General features: G+C 49.2%; 1 protein-coding gene and 1 long non-coding RNA gene across 8 annotated transcripts in view; one reads left to right on the top strand and one right to left on the bottom strand.

The window, feature by feature from the left end:
* TFDP2 (transcription factor Dp-2) overlaps positions 1–17292 on the top strand; it is a 164780-nt gene that overhangs the window by 77381 nt on the left and 70107 nt on the right. For 2 of the 7 annotated variants that reach the window (XM_029063610.2, XM_029063622.2), the window contains exon 1: positions 11982–12152. The exons of 4 other annotated variants lie outside the window; for them this stretch is intronic. The gene's annotated coding sequence lies outside the window, so the exon portion shown is untranslated. Of the gene's footprint in view, positions 1–11981; positions 12153–12357; positions 12448–17292 lie in introns of those variants that run through there. One more of the 7 variants, XM_029063618.2, reaches the window with a different exon arrangement.
* LOC114811273 lies at positions 14607–16825 on the bottom strand. The gene is made up of 2 exons (XR_003758938.2): positions 16555–16825; positions 14607–14667 (listed from the first exon to the last, which is right to left on the bottom strand). It is a non-coding gene; the product is annotated as an uncharacterized LOC114811273 (long non-coding RNA).

Here is a 17292-nt window from a genome sequence, read left to right as displayed (position 1 = left end):
AAACGGCAGGGACTGTCTCTATCTGTTGCCGACTTGTACCTTCCAAGCGCTTGTACAGTGCTCTGCACATAGTAAGCCCTCAATAAATACTATTGAATGAATGAATGGTGCATTTGAGTGAGAAATCTCTGGCAAGTGGTTGACACCCTCCCTTATTCCTCCTGAAATCTCTGAAGCGATTATCCTAAAAAGGAAGCCCCAGATACCCACCTTCCTAAACGCTGGTGCAAAGCTCTCACCTCTTCGCCTCCTCTCTGCACCCCTTCCCCCTCCACCCCGCACCCTGCAGAAAACAAGTCTTTCAGAATTCTTTCATTCATTCATTCATTCATTCATTCAATCGTATTTATTGATCACTTACTGTGCGCAGAGCACTGTAATAAGCGCTTGGAAAGTACAGTTCAGGAACAGATAGGGACAATCCCTACCCAACAGTGGGCTCACGGTCTTGAAGGGGGGAGACAAACAACAGAACAAAAGAAATAAGCATCATTAGAAAAATATGAAACGCTTCCCTAATTTGGTGGCCTCACCCCCAGCGACTGCCGGGGTGAGAATCGCCAAGAGGAGATGAAGCAGTTATCAGGAGACCCGGTCTTGGGCTGGTTAGGGACACAGACGCTTTGGCTTGGATCACCCTGGACCCCACGGAGCAGCAGCAGCCCACATCCCACCCTCAAGTACCCTCAAGGCCAGTCGGGCATTATCCCCAAAACTCACGTCTGCAGCCACTTGGTTGACACGCCATCAGATCGTCTCTCCCTCCTCTTTTCTGCCCCCTTAACTCACCTCCCGACACCCTCTTCCACATCCCCATTTCACTTTACTCTCCCAAGTGCTCAGTACAGTGGTCTGTGCAAAGTAAGCGCTCGATAAATCCGATTGACTGACCGACTACAAACCCCGCCACCCCCACCGTCTTGTCTTCTGGGCCCCGACCTCCTGGAACCCATTGCTTCTCTTCTCTACAGCTTACTATGTGCTCGGTACTATAAGCACTGGGATAGATACCAGCTAATCAGGTTGGACACAGTCCATGCCCCACATGGGGCTCACAGTCTCAATCCCCATTTTACAGGTGAGGTAACTGAGGCCCAGAGGAGTTAAGTGTCTTGCCCAGCAGACGAGTGTCGGAGGCCGGGATTAGAACCCAAGTCCTTCTGACTCCCAGGCCCGAGTTCTCTCCATTAGGCCATGCTGCTTGCTCCCACTTAAACGTCCTCCACTGTTTGCTCCCCAATCCCACCTGGTGCCTCTAGAATGAAAGAGAAAAATCAGTTCTCAGAACCAGCCACAGCAACACGGAAGCAGTGCTGCCCAGTGGAAAGAGCCTGAGCCTGGGAGTCAGAGAACCTGAGTCCTAATCTCTGCTTCTGCACATACCTACTGTGTGACCTCGGGGAAGTCACTTTGTTTCTCTGTGTTTCAGTTGCCCCATCTGCAAAATGGGGGATTCAATACCTGTTCTTCCTCCTTCTTAAACTGTGAGCCCCATGTGGGACCCAGTGATCTTTAACCTACCCCAGCATTCAGTCCAGTGCTTGGCATATAGTAACTGCTTAACAATTACCACAATTTTTATTATTGTTATTAGCAATATATAGACACCCACCCACTCACCTATACCCACAGGCCCATAATGATCCTCACACAGTTGGTATCTAGCACTTTTACTACTTCCAGGACCAAGAAGCAGCATGGTTTAGTGGAAAGAGCACGAGCTTGGGAGTCAGAGGTCGGGGGTTCTAATTCTGCTTCTGCCACTTGTCAGCTGTGTGACTTTGGGCAAGTCACTTAGCTTCTCTGGGCCTCGGTTCCTTCATCTGTAAAATGGGGATGAAGCCTGTGAGTTCCATGTGGGACACCCTGATTGCCTCGTATCTACTCCAGTGCTTAGAACAGTGTTTGGCACGTAGTAAGTGCTTAACAAATGCCATCATCATCATTATTATTATTAAAGAAGAATAGGCACCAAGACTAAGTAAAAACCATCCTCCCCAACCCCACCCTTTCATGACCTGCAAAGGGAGAGGTATCTGCCCCAGGCCTCTTCAAGAGAAGAGCAAGCCCTGGCCAATCAGTCAATCAAGAGTACTTACCCAATACAGAACACTGAAATAAGTACCTGGGAAAGTCCAATAGAATAAGTTGGCACGATCCCTGTCTTCAAGGAATTTTCCAGTTTAGTGGAGATTTCATTCTAGCCACACGGACTTTCCTCTCTCCTCACCGGGCTCAACCCTGGTCTTCGCAACCTGGGCTGGAAGCCAGAGTCCCATCGCTGGGGCCCTCCTCTCCCCTCGCCCCTCCCCGGCCGTCCCAGCCTTGAGGAATGAAGGGCTTCGCTCCGCCGCAGCTGCAGAGGGGGCCCGGAGTAAGAGCGGGAGCTGGGAGGAGTTCAAGGCCCTAGCTGGCTCCCGGACCTCCCACAGAAACCAAGAGCACAGCGCAGTTGAATGCAGGCAGTCAGAGGCTGAAATGGGGGACGGGGAAGGAGCTGGAAAGGAGAACAAGTCCTCAGCCGGCTCAGAGTCCGTGGACTGGGGACTGGAGCCAAGGCCTATCGGTCAGTCAGTCAGTGCTCTTTATTGAGCGCGTATTTCATGCCGAGCGTTGATCTAAGCGCTTGGGAGAGTATAAAAGAGTTGGTAGCCCCGGTCCCCACCCTCACGGAGCTTCCAGTTAAACGGGGGAGACAGACACTAAAATAAATTACAGGTAAGGGAAGCACCCCGATACGAGGATAAATGCTGCAGAGGTTGGGGGAACGCATAGGACCTTAAGCGGTGGGACTTAGTGATGGGAGAGGCAGTAGGGAGGAAAAACAGAGCGGGATGATGAGAGGTTAGCCAGGGAAGGCTTCCTGGAGGAGATGCCCTGTATTATGAATCAAGCGCTGGGGTGAGGCGCACATTCTAAGTAGGAAGGAGACTGGGTAGTGGATCCCCATTTTCCAGTTGAAGGAACTGAGACACAGAGAAGTTAAGTGACTTGCTCAAGGTCACGCTGCAGACAAATGGCAGAGCCAGCATTAAAACCCGGTCCTCTGACTTCCAGACCCGTGCTCCTTCCACTAGGCCACGTTGCTTCTGCATCTGAGATGGTGAGTCCTTTGTGGGACCGGGACCGTTTTTGTTGTCGTCGTTTGGTTTGGTTTGGTTTTATCGTATTTATTAAATGCTTACGATGGGCCAGTCACTCTTCTAAGCACTGTGGTAGATAAAAGCTAATCAGGTTGGACACGGTCCATGTCCAACGTGGAGCTCACGGTCTTAATCCCATTTTACAGATGAGGTGACTGAGGCCCAGAGAAGTTAAGTGACTTGCCCAGGGTCACACAGCAGACAAGCGGCAGAGCTGGAATTAGAACCCAGGGCCTTCTGACACCCAGGCCTGTACTCTATCCACTACTCTGCCTGACTGCATAATTATTATTGTTATTATTTTTATTATTATGTTGTTGTTGTTGTTGTTGTTGTGCGTTTGAGTCAAGGTCAGAAGGGTTTTACTCAGAAACCTAGCAGAAGAGGCCCCCTAGATGCCCTGGGTTCATCATGGCTGGGACTGCTTCTGCCCGCTCTGCCCCTCCCTGCCACTCCTCCTTTATCCTCCTCTCCCGCCTTCTTCTGCCTCTACTCAGAGGGAGGGACAGCAAACCTGCTGCCTGTGTGCTGAGGAAACGACTGGCCGGGAGAGAGGCTCATTGGTGGCTCTGCCCATTTGAGAAGCAGCGTGGCTTAGTGGCAAGAGCCCCGGGCTTGGGAGGCAGAAGTCATGGGTTCGAATCCCGGCTCTGCCACCTGTCAGCTGAGTGACTTTGGGCCAGTCACTTAACTTCTCTGTGCCTCAGTTACCTCATCTGTAAAATGGGGATGAAGACTGTGAGCCCTAGCTGGGACAACACGATTACCTTGTATCTACCCCAGCTCTTGGAATAGTGCTGGGCACACAGTAAGCGCTTAACAAATACCAACATTATTATTATTGCCATAGAGGCCTACGATTCATTCATTCAATCGTATTTATTAAGCGCCTACTGTGTGCAGAGCACTGTAGGCTTGGGAAAGTACAATACTCTGGACTGTAAGCGCATCGTGGGCGGGGATTATCTCTCTTTATTGCTGTATTGTACTTTCCAAGCCTTTAGCACAGTGCTCTGCACACAGTAAGTGCTCAGTAAATACAATGGAATGAAAGAATAAACACCGACATTCCCTGCCCACAGGGAACTCACAGTCTAGAGAGGGAGAGACAGCCACACCTACGGTTTACCTCGCATGGCCCACAGATTCCTGCAATACAGTTTCAGACTGGACTGGGGAAGTAGACTTTTCCGTTGGGGTGTGTCTAGCATCTGTGTGTGTATGAGTGCGATATTTGTTAAGCGCTGTTACTTAGCGCTGGGGTAGGCACGAGCTAATCAGGTTGGACACGGTCCATGTCCCACATGAGGCTCACTGTCTTAATCCCCATTTTACAGATGAGGTAACAGAGAAGTTAAGTGACGTGCTCAAGGTCACAGAGCAGACGAGTGGCGGAGCCGGAATTAGAAGCCAGGTCCTTCTGACTCCCAGGCCCATGCGCTGCCTACCAGGTCACTCCGTTTCTCAGGGCGTTAGTTTCCACCGTGGCCTAATGGCCATGTAGTTTAGCCGTTCGCCAGACTTCCCTCAGAGCTTGTGGATCAGTGCCACGCTGGTAGCAGTCAAGCTTGTCTTCCCTGTTTGCTACACTGGGCAAGCCCTCCATGTTCATCTCCCTCTGCCAACGTTTTCCTCATGCCCTCCTCCCCATAAGGCGGACCGTCTTCACAGCCCTTCTGAAGTCACATCTCCTCCAGGAGGCTTTCCCAGATTAATCCACTCATCCATTGTCGTATTTATGGAGCGCTCACTGTACTAAGCACTTGGGAGAGGACAATATAAGAACAGATTCCTGCCCGCAATGAGCTCACAATCTAGAAGGGGAGACAGACATTATTAATATAAATAAATAGATAACCTACAGATATATACATACGTGCTGTGGGGATGGGAGGGAGGATGAATCAAGGAGCAAGTGAGAGCGGCACAGAAGGGAGTAAGAGGAGAGGAGGGCTTAGTCAGGGAAGGCTTCTTGGAGGAGAAGTGCCTTCAGTAAGGTTTTGAAGTGGGGGAGAGCAATTACCTGTCCCATAATCTATCTCCCTCCATAATGCTACTTCAGCACTTCCTTGTCACCTAAACACTTGCCTTATGTTCATATCTCTATACTCTTTGGCTTCCTCTTATCTGTAATTCATTTTAGTGTCTATCTCCCACTCCTCCCCCTTGCCCAGATGATAAATTCCTGGAGGGCAGGGATCATGTGTACTAATTCTTCTGTATCCTCCCAAGTATTTAGTAAGGTGCTCAGGTCCCAGTAAGCTCACGATAAATCCTACTGATTGGCTGAAGCACTCTTAGAGTTTGGTTGCAGAATTTCCACGGGGCAAAGTCTTTCTCCCAGAGGAAAATTTGTAGCCATCTAGTGATTTTTTGGTGGTATTTATTAAGCGCTATGTGCCGGGCGCTGTACTATATGCGCCGGGGTAGACGCAAGATAATAATAATCTTGGTATTTGTTAAGCGCTCGCTATGTGCAGAGCACTGTTCTAAGCTCTGGGGTAGATACAGGGTAATCAGGTTGAACCCACGTGAGGCTCACAGTTAATCCCCATTTTACAGATGAGGGAACTGAGGCACAGAGAAGTGAAGCGACTTGCCCGCAGTCACACAGCTGCCAAGTGGCAGATAATCAGATTGGACACTGTCCAGGTCCCACACGGGGGCTCAACCACAGTCTTAACCCCCAATTTACAGATGAGATGACTGAGACACAGAAATGACTTGCCCAGAGTCACACAGCAGACGCCCGTGCGGAGCCGGGATTAGAACCCAAGCCCTCTGACTCCCACTAGCCCTGACAAACCAGCAACATAACCTGCAGATGGAAGTATAAGCGAGGGGATTGGAGTAGCCCCTGAGGGACCTACTGGGAAGGCTTCTTCCTTGGGCCGTCCCCTGGAGAAGGAGCCATTCGGAGGGCCGGAAATTTCAGAGATTGTGACTGGGGTGGGGAAATCAAAAAAAAAGAAAAAGAAAACAACCTTCAGCCCAGCTAAGCTGTTCTTTGTCGACATCAGAAATGAACCCGGCAGTCATTCAGGCCAGCACGTTTCTATCTCCCAGGGGGCAGAGCCAGGGAGGGAGGCTGTTCCAAGTTCAAAACGTGCCCAAGGCGGAGCTGGTTGTCGGGGTGGCGGTTTGCTCCTCTGCTCTCAGCACCGCTGGGGCCCTGCTGCCTTGATGTTTCGTTCATTCACTCATTCATTCATCCCGTCCTATTTATTAAGCGCTCACTGTGTGTAGAGCACTCTGACAGGCTCAGAACTGGACCACTAACTCCCTGCCGTGTCTCCCGCCCATTAACCGGGCTTCATGAGTAAGAGGGGCCTCTGCCTACCGTCTAAGGCCCGGACACAGAAATACAGGACCGGTTTGTCTTTGGCAGGGCCAGGCACTTTGGACTTTAAAATTCATTCATTCAGTCGTATTTACTGAGCGCATTACTGTGTGCAGAGCACTGTACTAAGCGCTTGAAAAGTACTATTCGGCAACAGATAGAGGCAATCCCTACCCAACGACGGGCTCGCAGTCTACGCTGCTGAGAAGCAGCATGGCTCAGTGGAAAGAGCCCAGGCTTGGGAGTCCGAGGTCATGGGTTCGAATCCCTGATCTGCCACTTAGCTGTGTGACTGTGGGCAAGTCACTTCACTTCTCTGTGCCTCAGTTACCTCATCTGTAAAATGGGGATTAACTGTGAGCCTCACGTGGGACGACCTGATTACCCTGTATCTCCCCCGGCGCGTAGAACAGTGCTCTGCACATAGTAAGCGCTTAACAGATACCAACATTATTATTATTACAAGGGAGGAGACAGACAACAAAACAAAACAAGGAGAGAGGCATCAAAATATATAAATAGAACTATAGATATATAACACCATTAATAAAATAAATAGAAAAATATGTACATATATATACAAGTGCCGTGGGGCGGGGCAGGGGTTAGAGCAGAGGAGGGAGTCGGGGCGATGGGGAGGGAAGGAGGAGCAGAGGAAAAGGGGGGCTCAGTCTGGGAAGGCCTCCTAGAGGAGGTGAGCTCTCAGGAAGGTTTTGTAGGGGGGAAGAGAGCTCTGTTCAACATCCCCAGAATGTAAACTCTTTATGGGCCGGGCATGTGACCACTAACCCTGTCGGACCAGACTCTCCCAAGCGCTGAGTACAGTGCTCCGCACACAGTAAGTGCCCAATAAATACCATGGATCGATCGGTGCCCGAAGTCCTCCAGAATGTGAGCCCATTGTGGGCAGGGAATGTGTCTTCTGCTATATCGTACTCTCTCAAGTGCTTAATACAGTGTTCGGCACACAGTAATCGCTCAATAAATACAATCGATCGATGCCTGAAGTCCTCCAGAATGTGAGCTCGTTGTGGGCAGGAAATTTTTCTGTTGTATCATATTCTCCCAAGCGCTTAGTACAGTGCCCATCACACAGTAAGCGCTCAATAATTACCGTGGATCAATCGATGCCTGAAGTCTTCCAGAATGAGAGCTCGTTGTGGGCAGGGAATGTGTCTGTTTGTTGTTGTATCATACTCTCCCAAGCACTTAGTACAGTGCTCCGCACACAGTAAGCGCTCAGTAAAAACCATCGCTTGACAGGTGCCTTAAGTCCTCCAGGCTGTGAGCTCACTGTGGGCAGGGAATGTGCCTTTTGCTGTGGTGTACTCTCCCAAGCACTTAGTACAGTGCTCTGCGCACGGTAAGTGCTCAGCAAATATGAAAGAATGAATGAATGGCTAGATGAATAAATGGATGAATGAATGAAGGGGACTGGAGGGTGGGCAGTTATAATGGAATCAGACCAAGCTCCTTGAGGCCAAACCCCCAGGTCGGTTTCGGGGTATATCAGCCAGATAGGGGGGTGGGGTGTGTGTGTGTGTGTGTGTGTGTGTGTGTGTGTGTGTGTGTGTGTGTGTGTGTGTTGTCGGGGGGTGGCAGTTAGGAAGGTTTTGGGGGTGCTGGCTCCCCACCCCCCCACCCCCATGGCCCAATTCACTGCCTTTGCTCTAACCTCCTCCCCGCCCCCACAGCATTTGTGTATATATAATGATGATGATGATGATGATGGTATTTGTGGAAAGAGCCTGGGCTTCGGAGTCAGAGGTCATGCGTTCGACTCCCGGCTCTGCCACTTGTCAGCTGTGTGACTGTGGGCAAGTCACTTCACTTCTCTGGGCCTCAGTTACCTCATCTGTAAAATGGGGATGAAGAGTGTGAGCCCCACGTGGGACAACCTGATTCCCCTGTGTCTACTCCGGCGCTTAGAACAGTGCTCTGCACATAGTAAGCGCTTAACAAATACCAACATTATTATTATTTGCTAAGCGTTTACTATGTGCCAAGCGCTATTCTCAGTGCTGGGGTAGATATGGGGTCATCAGGTTGTCCCACGGGAGGCTTAGTGTCTTAATCCCCATTTTACAATGAGGCACAGAGGAATTAAGTGACTTGCCCAAAGTCACACAGCTGACAAGTGACGGAGCCTGGATTAGAACCCATGATCTCTGACTCCCAAGGCTCTTTCCACTAAGCCACGCTGCTTCTGCTGTATATGTACATATCTATAATTCTATTTATTTATTTTGATGCTTGTTTTAATGTGCATACCCATCTCTAATTCTATTTATTTATACTGATGCTATTGATGCCTGTTTACTTCTTTGTACCTCAGGGCTTGGCACATAGTAAGCGCTTAACAAATACCATCATCATCATCATCATCATCATCATTGTCTTGATGCCTCTCTCCCCCCTTCTAGACTGTGAGCCCATTGGTGTGTAGAGATTGTCTCTCTGTTGACGAATTGTACTTTTCAAGTGCTTAGTACCGGTGCTCTGCACACGGTAAGCGCCCAATAAATACGATTGAATGAATATTTATTTATTTTTGATGGTATTGATGCCTGTCTACTTGTTTTGTTTTGCTGTCTCCTCTTTTTAGACTGTGAGCCTGTAGTTGGGTAGGGATTATCTCTATCTGTTGCCGAACTGTACTTTCCAAACGCTTAGTCCAGTGCTTTGCGCCCAGTAAGCGCTCAACAAATCCAACTGAATGGCTATTTATCTATTTTGATGGTATTGATGCCTGACTCCTTTTTTTGTTTTGTTGTCTGTCTCCCCCTTCTAGAGTGTGAGCCCTTTGGTGGATAGGGATTGTCTCTATCTGTTGCCAAATTGTACCTTCCAAGAGCTTAATACAATGCTCTGCACACAGTAAGCGCTGAATAAATACAATTGAATGAATAGTTATCTATTTTGATGTTATTGATGCCTGTCTACTTGTTTTGTTTGGCCGTCTGTCTCTCCTTTTTAGACTGTGAGCCCATCGGTGGGTAGAGATTGTCTCTATCTGTTGCCGAATTGTACTTTTCAAGCGCTTAGTACTGTGCTCTGCACCCAGTGAGCGCTCAACAAAACCAATTGAATGACACTTGATCTATTTTGTTGGTATTGATGCCTGTCTCCTGTAGGCTTACAGTCTAAAAAGGGGAGACAGCAAAACAAAACAAGTAGACAGGCATCACTACCATCCAAATAGATCAACGTTCATTCATTCGTATTTATTGAGCGCTTACTCTGAGCAGAGCCCTGTCCTTCCTAAGCACTCGGAAGGGACAATACGGCCACAGATAGAGACCATCCCTGCCCAATGACGGGCTCACAGTCTAATCGGGGGAGACAGACGGCAGAGCAAAACAGAACAAGGCAACATTATCACGATAAACAGAATCAAGGGGATGTCCACCTCATTAACAAAATAATCGTATTTATTGAGTGCTTACTGTGTGCAGAGCCCTGTCCTAAACCCTTGGAAGGGACAATTGGGCCACAGATAGAGAACATCCCTGCCCCACAACGGGCTTCGAGTCTAGAAGGGGGAGAATGAGAAGCAGCGTGGCTTAGTGGAAAGAGCCGGGGCTTGGGAGTCGGAGGTCATGAGTTCTAATCCCAGCTCCGCCACTTATCAGCTGTGTGACTTTGGGCAAGTCGCTTAACTTCTCTGAGCCTCAGTTACCTCATCTATAAAATGGGGATGATGACTGTGCCCACATGGGACACTTTATCACCTTGTATCTACCCCAGCGCTTAGAACAGTGCTTGGCACAGAGTAAGTGCTTAACAGATACCACCATTATTATTATTATTACTACTGTACTGTCCAAGCATTTAGGACAGGGCTCTGCACACAGTAAGTGCTCAATAGGTAGGATTGAATGGATGAATAAGAATGAATGGATGGATGGATAAATAGAGAAGCAGTGTGGCTCAGTGGAAAGAGCTCAGGTTTGGGAGTCAGAGGCCATGGGTTTGAATCCATCCCGGCTCTGCCACTTGTCAGCTGTGTGACTGTGGGCAAGTCACTTCACTTCCCTGTGCCTCAGTTACCTCATCCGTAAAATGGGGATTAACTGCGAGCCTCACGTGGGACAACCTGCTTACCCTGTATCTCCCCCAGTGCTTAGAACAGTGCTTGGCACAGAGTCAGCGCTTAACAAATAACACCATTATTACTGTTATACTGTCCAAGTGTTTAGGACAGGGCTCGCTAAGCGCTCAATAGCTAGGATTGAGTGGATGGGTGGATGAATAAGAAAGAATGAATGGATGGGTGAATCGATGGATGAATGAATAAGAATGAAAGAATGGATGGATGGATGAATGAATGAATGGATGAATGAATAAGAATAAATGGATGGATGAGTGAATGAATGGATGAATGAATAAGACTATAAATGGATGGATGAATGAAAGAATGGATGGATGAACGAATAAGAAGGAAAGAATGGATGGATGGGTGGATGGATGGATGAATGAATAAGAATAAATGGATGGATGGATGAAATAAGAATAAATGGATGAATGAATGAATAAGACTGAAAGAGTGAATGGATGAATGAATGAGTAAGAATAAATGGAAGGATGGATGAATGAAATAAGAATAAATGGATGGATGGATAAATGGATGGATGGATGAATGGATAAGAATGAAAGAATGGATGGATGGATGAATGAATGAATAAGAATAAATGGAAGGGTGAATGGATGGATGGATGGATGAATAGGAATAAATGGATGGATGGATGGATGGATGGATGGATGGATGAAATAAGAATAAATGGATGGATGGATGAATGAATAAGAATAAATGGATGAATGAATGGATGGATGAATGAAAACAGAATAAATGGATGGATGGATAGGTGGATGGATGGATGAAATACGAATAAATGGATGGATGGATGAATGAATAAGAATAAATGGATGGATGAATGAATGGATGGATGAATGAAAACAGAATAAATGGATGGATGGATAGATGGATGGATGGATGAAATACGAATAAATGGATGGATGAAGAAGAATGAAAGGATGTCTGGATGAATGAATGAATAAGAATAAATGGATGGGTGAATGGCTGGCGGGATGAATGAATACGAATAAATGGTTGGATGGATGAATGAATGAGAATAAATGAATGAATGGCTGGATGGATGAACGAATGCAATAAGAATAAATGGCTGGATGAAGAAGAATGAAAGGATGGCTGGATGAGTGAATGAATAAGAATAAATGGCGGGGTGGCTGTGTGGGTGCCCGCCCGCCCGCCCGTTTGCCCGCCTGCCCGCCCGTTTGCCCGCCTGCCCGTTTGCCCGCCTGCCCGTTTGCCCGCCTGCCCGAGCGAGCGAGCGAGCGAGCGGCTGTGGGCGGGGCTGTGGGCGGAGCGTCAGGGGCGCTGAGCGGAGCGCCGATGCGGTGGATGTGCGGCGCGGTGGCCGGGTGGGCGCCAGGCTCGATTGCGGGGGTCTGTTCGAGCCGGGCCGGGCCGGGCCGGGCCGTCCTGTCCCGTCCCGTCCTGTCCTGTCCTGTCCCGGGCTGACCGTCCCGTCCGTCCCGTCCCGGTCCCATCCCGGCGGCGCGCTAACAAAGGCCGGAGGCTGGCGGCGGGCCTGCGCCAGGGAGGAGGCGGGCCGCGCCGCTCCCACCCCGGACGCCCCCCCCTCCAGGTGAGACCCCCCCCTTCTCCCCCCCCCCACCGACGCCCTGCCCGCCCCCCGCCCCCGCCCCGCCGCCGAGCCATCGCGCCCGCCGGCGACTGCCGATGCCGAGGCACGGGGAGCTCGTCCTCTCGGGCGCCGCTCACGGCCTCGGAGACGGGGGAAAGAGGTGGAAGGGAAGCCCCCCGCTCCCGGCCGGCGGGGAAGCCGGCCCTGGGAAAGCCGTCCGTCCCGTCCCGTCCCGTCCCGTCCCGTCCCCGGACCCTCGCCTTTTACTTTCATTTCTTTCGGAGGAGTCGAGCCGGTGAGCTCCGACCCCTGCCACCCCCCTCCGTGTCTTGCCGTTTAGACGCCCGGGTGGCGAGAGGGGGAGACGTCGGGGCCTCTTCGGAAGCCCGCTTGACAAAACTTTTTTTTTAAAAAAGATGGAGCTTTGGGGGCCGATCTTTCATTCCCCCTTCTCTCTCTCTTTCCCCCTTCTCTCTCTTCTCTCCCCCCTTCTCTCTCTTCTCCCCCTTCTTTCACTTCGCCCCCCTTCTCTCTCTCTTCTCCCCCCTCTCTTTCTCGCCCTCTCTCTCTCCTCTCTCTTCTCTCTCTTCTCCCCCCCTTCGCTCTCTTCTCTCCCCTTCTTTCTCTTCTTCCCCTTTCTATCTCTTCTTTCCCCTTCTCTCTCTTCTTCCCCCTTCTCTCTCTTCTTCCCCCTTCTCTCTCCTCTTCCCCCTTCTCTCTCCTCTCCCCCCTTCTCTCTCCTCTCCCCCTTCTCTCTCCTCTCCCCCCCTTCTCCCCCCTTTTCTTTCTCCCCCTTTCTCTCTTCTCCTTCTCTTTCTCCCCCCTTCTCTTTCTCCTCCTTCTCTTTCTCCCCCCTTCTCTTTCTCCCCCCTTCTCTTTCTCCCCCTTCTCTTTCTCCCCCCCCTTCTCTCTCTTTCTCGCTCCCCCCCTTTTCTTTTTCGGCCTCAATTTTTTTTTTCTTTTTTAAAGTGCCTGTACTCGGAAAATGTCAGCTGTATTCTAATGAAGGTGGGGTATTGTTGGGGCGGAGAGGGGCGGGAGCATTCCACCGCGGGCTGGGTGATTAGGAGGCCCGGGGGGGAGGGAGAGGTTGGGTGGCACCGTTTGGTGTCGGCCTTTGGGGCAGAGACAGCCGTTGTGCTACCTTGGGGACTGGCAGAAGGGACACCGGGCCCACCGGACCCGGGGTGGTTCCGGACCCCGGCAGACACCGGCTTTACTCCGAACGGTCTTGGGAAGCCAACCCAGAAACCAAGCCCGACCCAAATCAGCCAGCCCCTCCTCCTCCTACTCCTCCTCCTTCTCCCTCCTTGTTTCTCCTCCTCTTCCTCCTCTTCCCTTCTCCTCCTCCTCCTCCTCCTCTTCCTCCTCTTCCCTCCTCTTCCCTCCTCCTCTTCCTCCTTTTTCTTCTCTTCCTCCTCTTCTCCTCCCCCCTTCCTCCTCCTCTTCCTTCCTCTTCTTCCTTCCTCCTCCTCCTTGTTCCTCCTCTTCCTTCTCTTCCTCCTCCTCTTCCTCCTCCTTTTCCTCCTCCTCCTTCCTTCTCCTCCTTTTCTTTCTCCTCCTCCCCTTGTTCCTCCTCCTCTTCCTCCTCCTCTTCTTCCTTCCTCCTCCTCCTTGTTCCTCCTCCTCTTCCTCCTCCTCCTCTTCCTCCTCCTCCTTTTCCTCCTCCTCCTTCCTTCTCCTCCTTTTCTTTCTCCTCCTCCTCCTTGTTCCTCCTCCTCTTCCACCTCTTCCTTCTCTTCCTCCTTCTCCTCCTTTTCCTCCTCCTCCTCCTCCTTCCTCCTCCTCCTTGTTCCTCCTCCTCTTCCTCCTCCTCCTTTTCCTCCTCCTCCTTCCTTCTCCTCCTTTTCTTTCTCCTCCTCCTCCTTGTTCCTCCTCCTCTTCCACCTCTTCCTTCTCTTCCTCCGTCTCCTCCTTTTCCTCCTCCTCCTCCTTCCTCCTCCTCCTTTTCTTTCTCCTCCTCTTCCTCCTCTTCCTCCTCTTCCTTCTCTTCCTCCTCCTCTTCCTCCTCCTTCCTCCTCCTCCTTTTCTTTCTCCTCCTCCTCCTCTTCTTCTTTCTCCTCCTCCTCCTCTTCCTCCTCCTCCTTGTTCCTCCTCCTTTTCCTCCCCTTTCTCCTCCTTTTCCTCCCCTTTCTCCTCCTTTTCCTCCTCCTCGTCCTTTTCCTCCTCCTCGTCCTTTTCCTCCTCCTTGTCCTTTTCCTCTTCCTCGTCCTTTTCCTCTTCCTCATCCTTTTCCTCTTCCTCGTCCTTTTCCTCTTCCTCGTCCTTTTCCTCTTCCTCGTCCTTTTCCTCTTCCTCATCCTTTTCCTCTTCCTCGTCCTTTTCCTCCTCCTCGTCCTTTTCTTCCTCCTCCTCTTCTTCCTCCTCCTCTTCCTCCTCCTCCATCATTGTGGAACTTTAAAACCAGAGATGGAACAGAATTCTGGGAGAAATGATGGGTTGGCTAAGACCATGTGCAATTCTTACTAATTGCTCCCGTTTAATGATAGGTGTATAAGGAACTGGATCAGTGAGGCTAGGGGGAGAAAAAGGAAAAAAAAAAAAGCTTCACCAACAGGCTTTCTTTCAGTTAGGGAGCCCTGGTGAGGAGTTGGTGCAGGAAAAAGCAACAGATGTTTCTTCAGTTACAATTGAGGTTGTTTCATTCAAAGCTCCCAGTAGCTGGTGTGGGGTAGGGAGGTAATAAATCTGACTTAATCAGCATCTAAATTAAATTGAACAGGGCCATTTTTAAATGATCTTGGTGCTTGGGAATTTTCAGTGATACTAAATCTTCACTTTGGGAGTTTATTTCTTTCCTCTTGACTTTTTAAGATTGTTTTTCATTTAGAATTTCCTTTAAGGTTTTTACAGAGAAATATGTTTACGGGGATTTTAATTCACTAATATCAAATTCCCCAAACTAAGAAATATCCTGTGCTTTAATTATGTCATGTACAGTAAATAAAACTTGATCAGTGAGAATTCATGAACTATATACAGACACCCCCCCCCCCATATACACAGTTATATAACGTAGCGTATTCCAAGGTTGCAAAAAGCATAGTAGTCACGCCATAAGACCAAGGCTTCTATGCATTTGAAATGTAAAGCGTCTACATAGTTTACATGTTGATGGCTCAGTTACCTCCGAAGGAAAGCTGAAAGATTTCTCCAAGAGCCCTTTGAGGAAGGAATATAGTAGCGATTCCAGGTTTAGTAGTATTGATGCCTTACAGTTTTCCCCTTAACGCGGAGCCGATTGTGACTGGTGAGGGGATGAGGAAGACCGAAGCGTTCTATATGGTCAGTGGGTTGAAGACCTTGAAACCCTGTCCATTATTTCGTGTGAAATTTTAGGAGTAAGGGTAGTTAAACTAGAAGTGGAGATTAGATGCAGCCCAATTAATCGTGGTGGAAAAAAACAAAAGTTGGTAAATTCCGTGTGCCCGCTCAGTTTTGTAAGGCACAGCACTGGATTGGAGAGACAGCCAGAGTGGTGGCTGAGATCTGCCTTAACATTTAGGCACTTCTTTTGAAAAGTCTCCCCTGGGCAGTTAATGCTGCCTGCAAATCTGGATCCAAGCGCAGAGCTTGTTTGACCGTGTTGACCCAGAAGGCACATTTAGAGGAGCAAGAGTGAGAGAGGCAGAAATGTGGCTGTGGTCACTTCTCATTGATGGGGCTGTCTAGAAGAGGGGCAGATCTTTCAGCCCGGAGGCCCCTTTGATGGATAAATATTTCCCCGTTACTTGCTTGTGTTCAAATTCCCTTTGGAAAATATTTTACGTGTATTTTCCTGCGACCACTTATAAAACTACTCTTTCGTGTCCATATGCAATTCGAAAGAATAGTGAATACTACTAAACGAGTTGAATGGGGGGAATATTGGATACCAGAAGTAAACAGTCGGAGGCCATTATAACTCTTTAAAGTTGCTGGCGCATTGAGGAGGCTGATAAGCAGAAATGCCCCATAATACAATTCACACTTGAAGCTTCATTCATGTGATTGAAATGTTTCGAGCTCGGAGCAGGCTTTCAGCACGCCAAAGAGGAGGTCAGGGAGAAAAAATACCCAAGTTCAAGGACCCCAGGTCTGGGTGCCTTTTGTTCCACTGTGTATTCACCCCAGCTGGGAGCAAGTTTGCTTCAGGGAACTGACAGATTGTCAGATCAGGGTTTAGAGTCTGCCCGTTTTGTGCGGGAGCATCTGTAGGGTGGAGTTGAAGCTTTGCATTTTAAAAGAAAGGAGAATTATGCTAACTGTCTGTTGTTTTGAAAATACTGGCCAATGACCACGAGCACCTTTGGCTTACCCCATATTTGAAACCCAAATTTGGAACCTAATTTCCAAGTTTGTTTCTCACCAGGGGGATTGTTTCTTCGAGACCGAGCAACTAGCTTGAATCAAGGGAGGGTACCTTTTCTGTTGTATCCGTATCCTGAAAAGACGGCGCTTCCCATGCAGATGTGCGTTAGGTGCTGTTTTAGAAGTGCTTGGGGTTTGGGGCGTCTATCACGGGAGCGCAACTTTGGTGGTCCTGAGTGATTGTGACCCAGATCCTCATTAAAATTGCTCTGGAGTATGAAAGATGACCCTGAACAATAGTATTGTTGATGCGGATGCCTACTGACAGCTCTTCATTTTGAGTCAGTTGCTGTGGTCAACACAGCTCCGATCTTGGGTGTTAACAATATAAACGTAACCACGGTAACAGCCACAGATTGGCTTAAATATCAGAAACAATAACAGTCCCCCAAAATACGTTGAGATTGTTTACATTTCAAAATAGCAACAGGTCAGTCGATGACTTTCAGATCGACGAACAACTTTAAGGCTGTAAAATGAGAATTTTATTGAGCCCAAGAGAATTGGGGTCTCCAGGAATGGGTGTGGGTATCGTGTCGGGGCCTTTCCATTTTTATGTCGTTTTTATTCAGTCTCAACAAGTACCCCCGAGTCCGCTTTGGGCGCTGATGGAAACGTTAGAGCTTCAGATGTCTGGTACTATGTGTAATCCATATGCTTCAGCGTAGAGTGATTTCTAACTCCTTAACAGATCCCTTTGTGGGCAGTACTCCCCCAAGTGCTTAGTACAGTGCTTAGTAGGTGATCAGTCACACGATTGATTAATTAGGGAAGCAGTGGGCTCTAATAG

Source organism: Ornithorhynchus anatinus, chromosome 1 (genome assembly GCF_004115215.2).
Source record: "Ornithorhynchus anatinus isolate Pmale09 chromosome 1, mOrnAna1.pri.v4, whole genome shotgun sequence".
Classification (NCBI taxonomy): domain Eukaryota; kingdom Metazoa; phylum Chordata; class Mammalia; order Monotremata; family Ornithorhynchidae; genus Ornithorhynchus; species Ornithorhynchus anatinus.
This window is presented reverse-complemented; position numbering and strand designations above follow the sequence as displayed.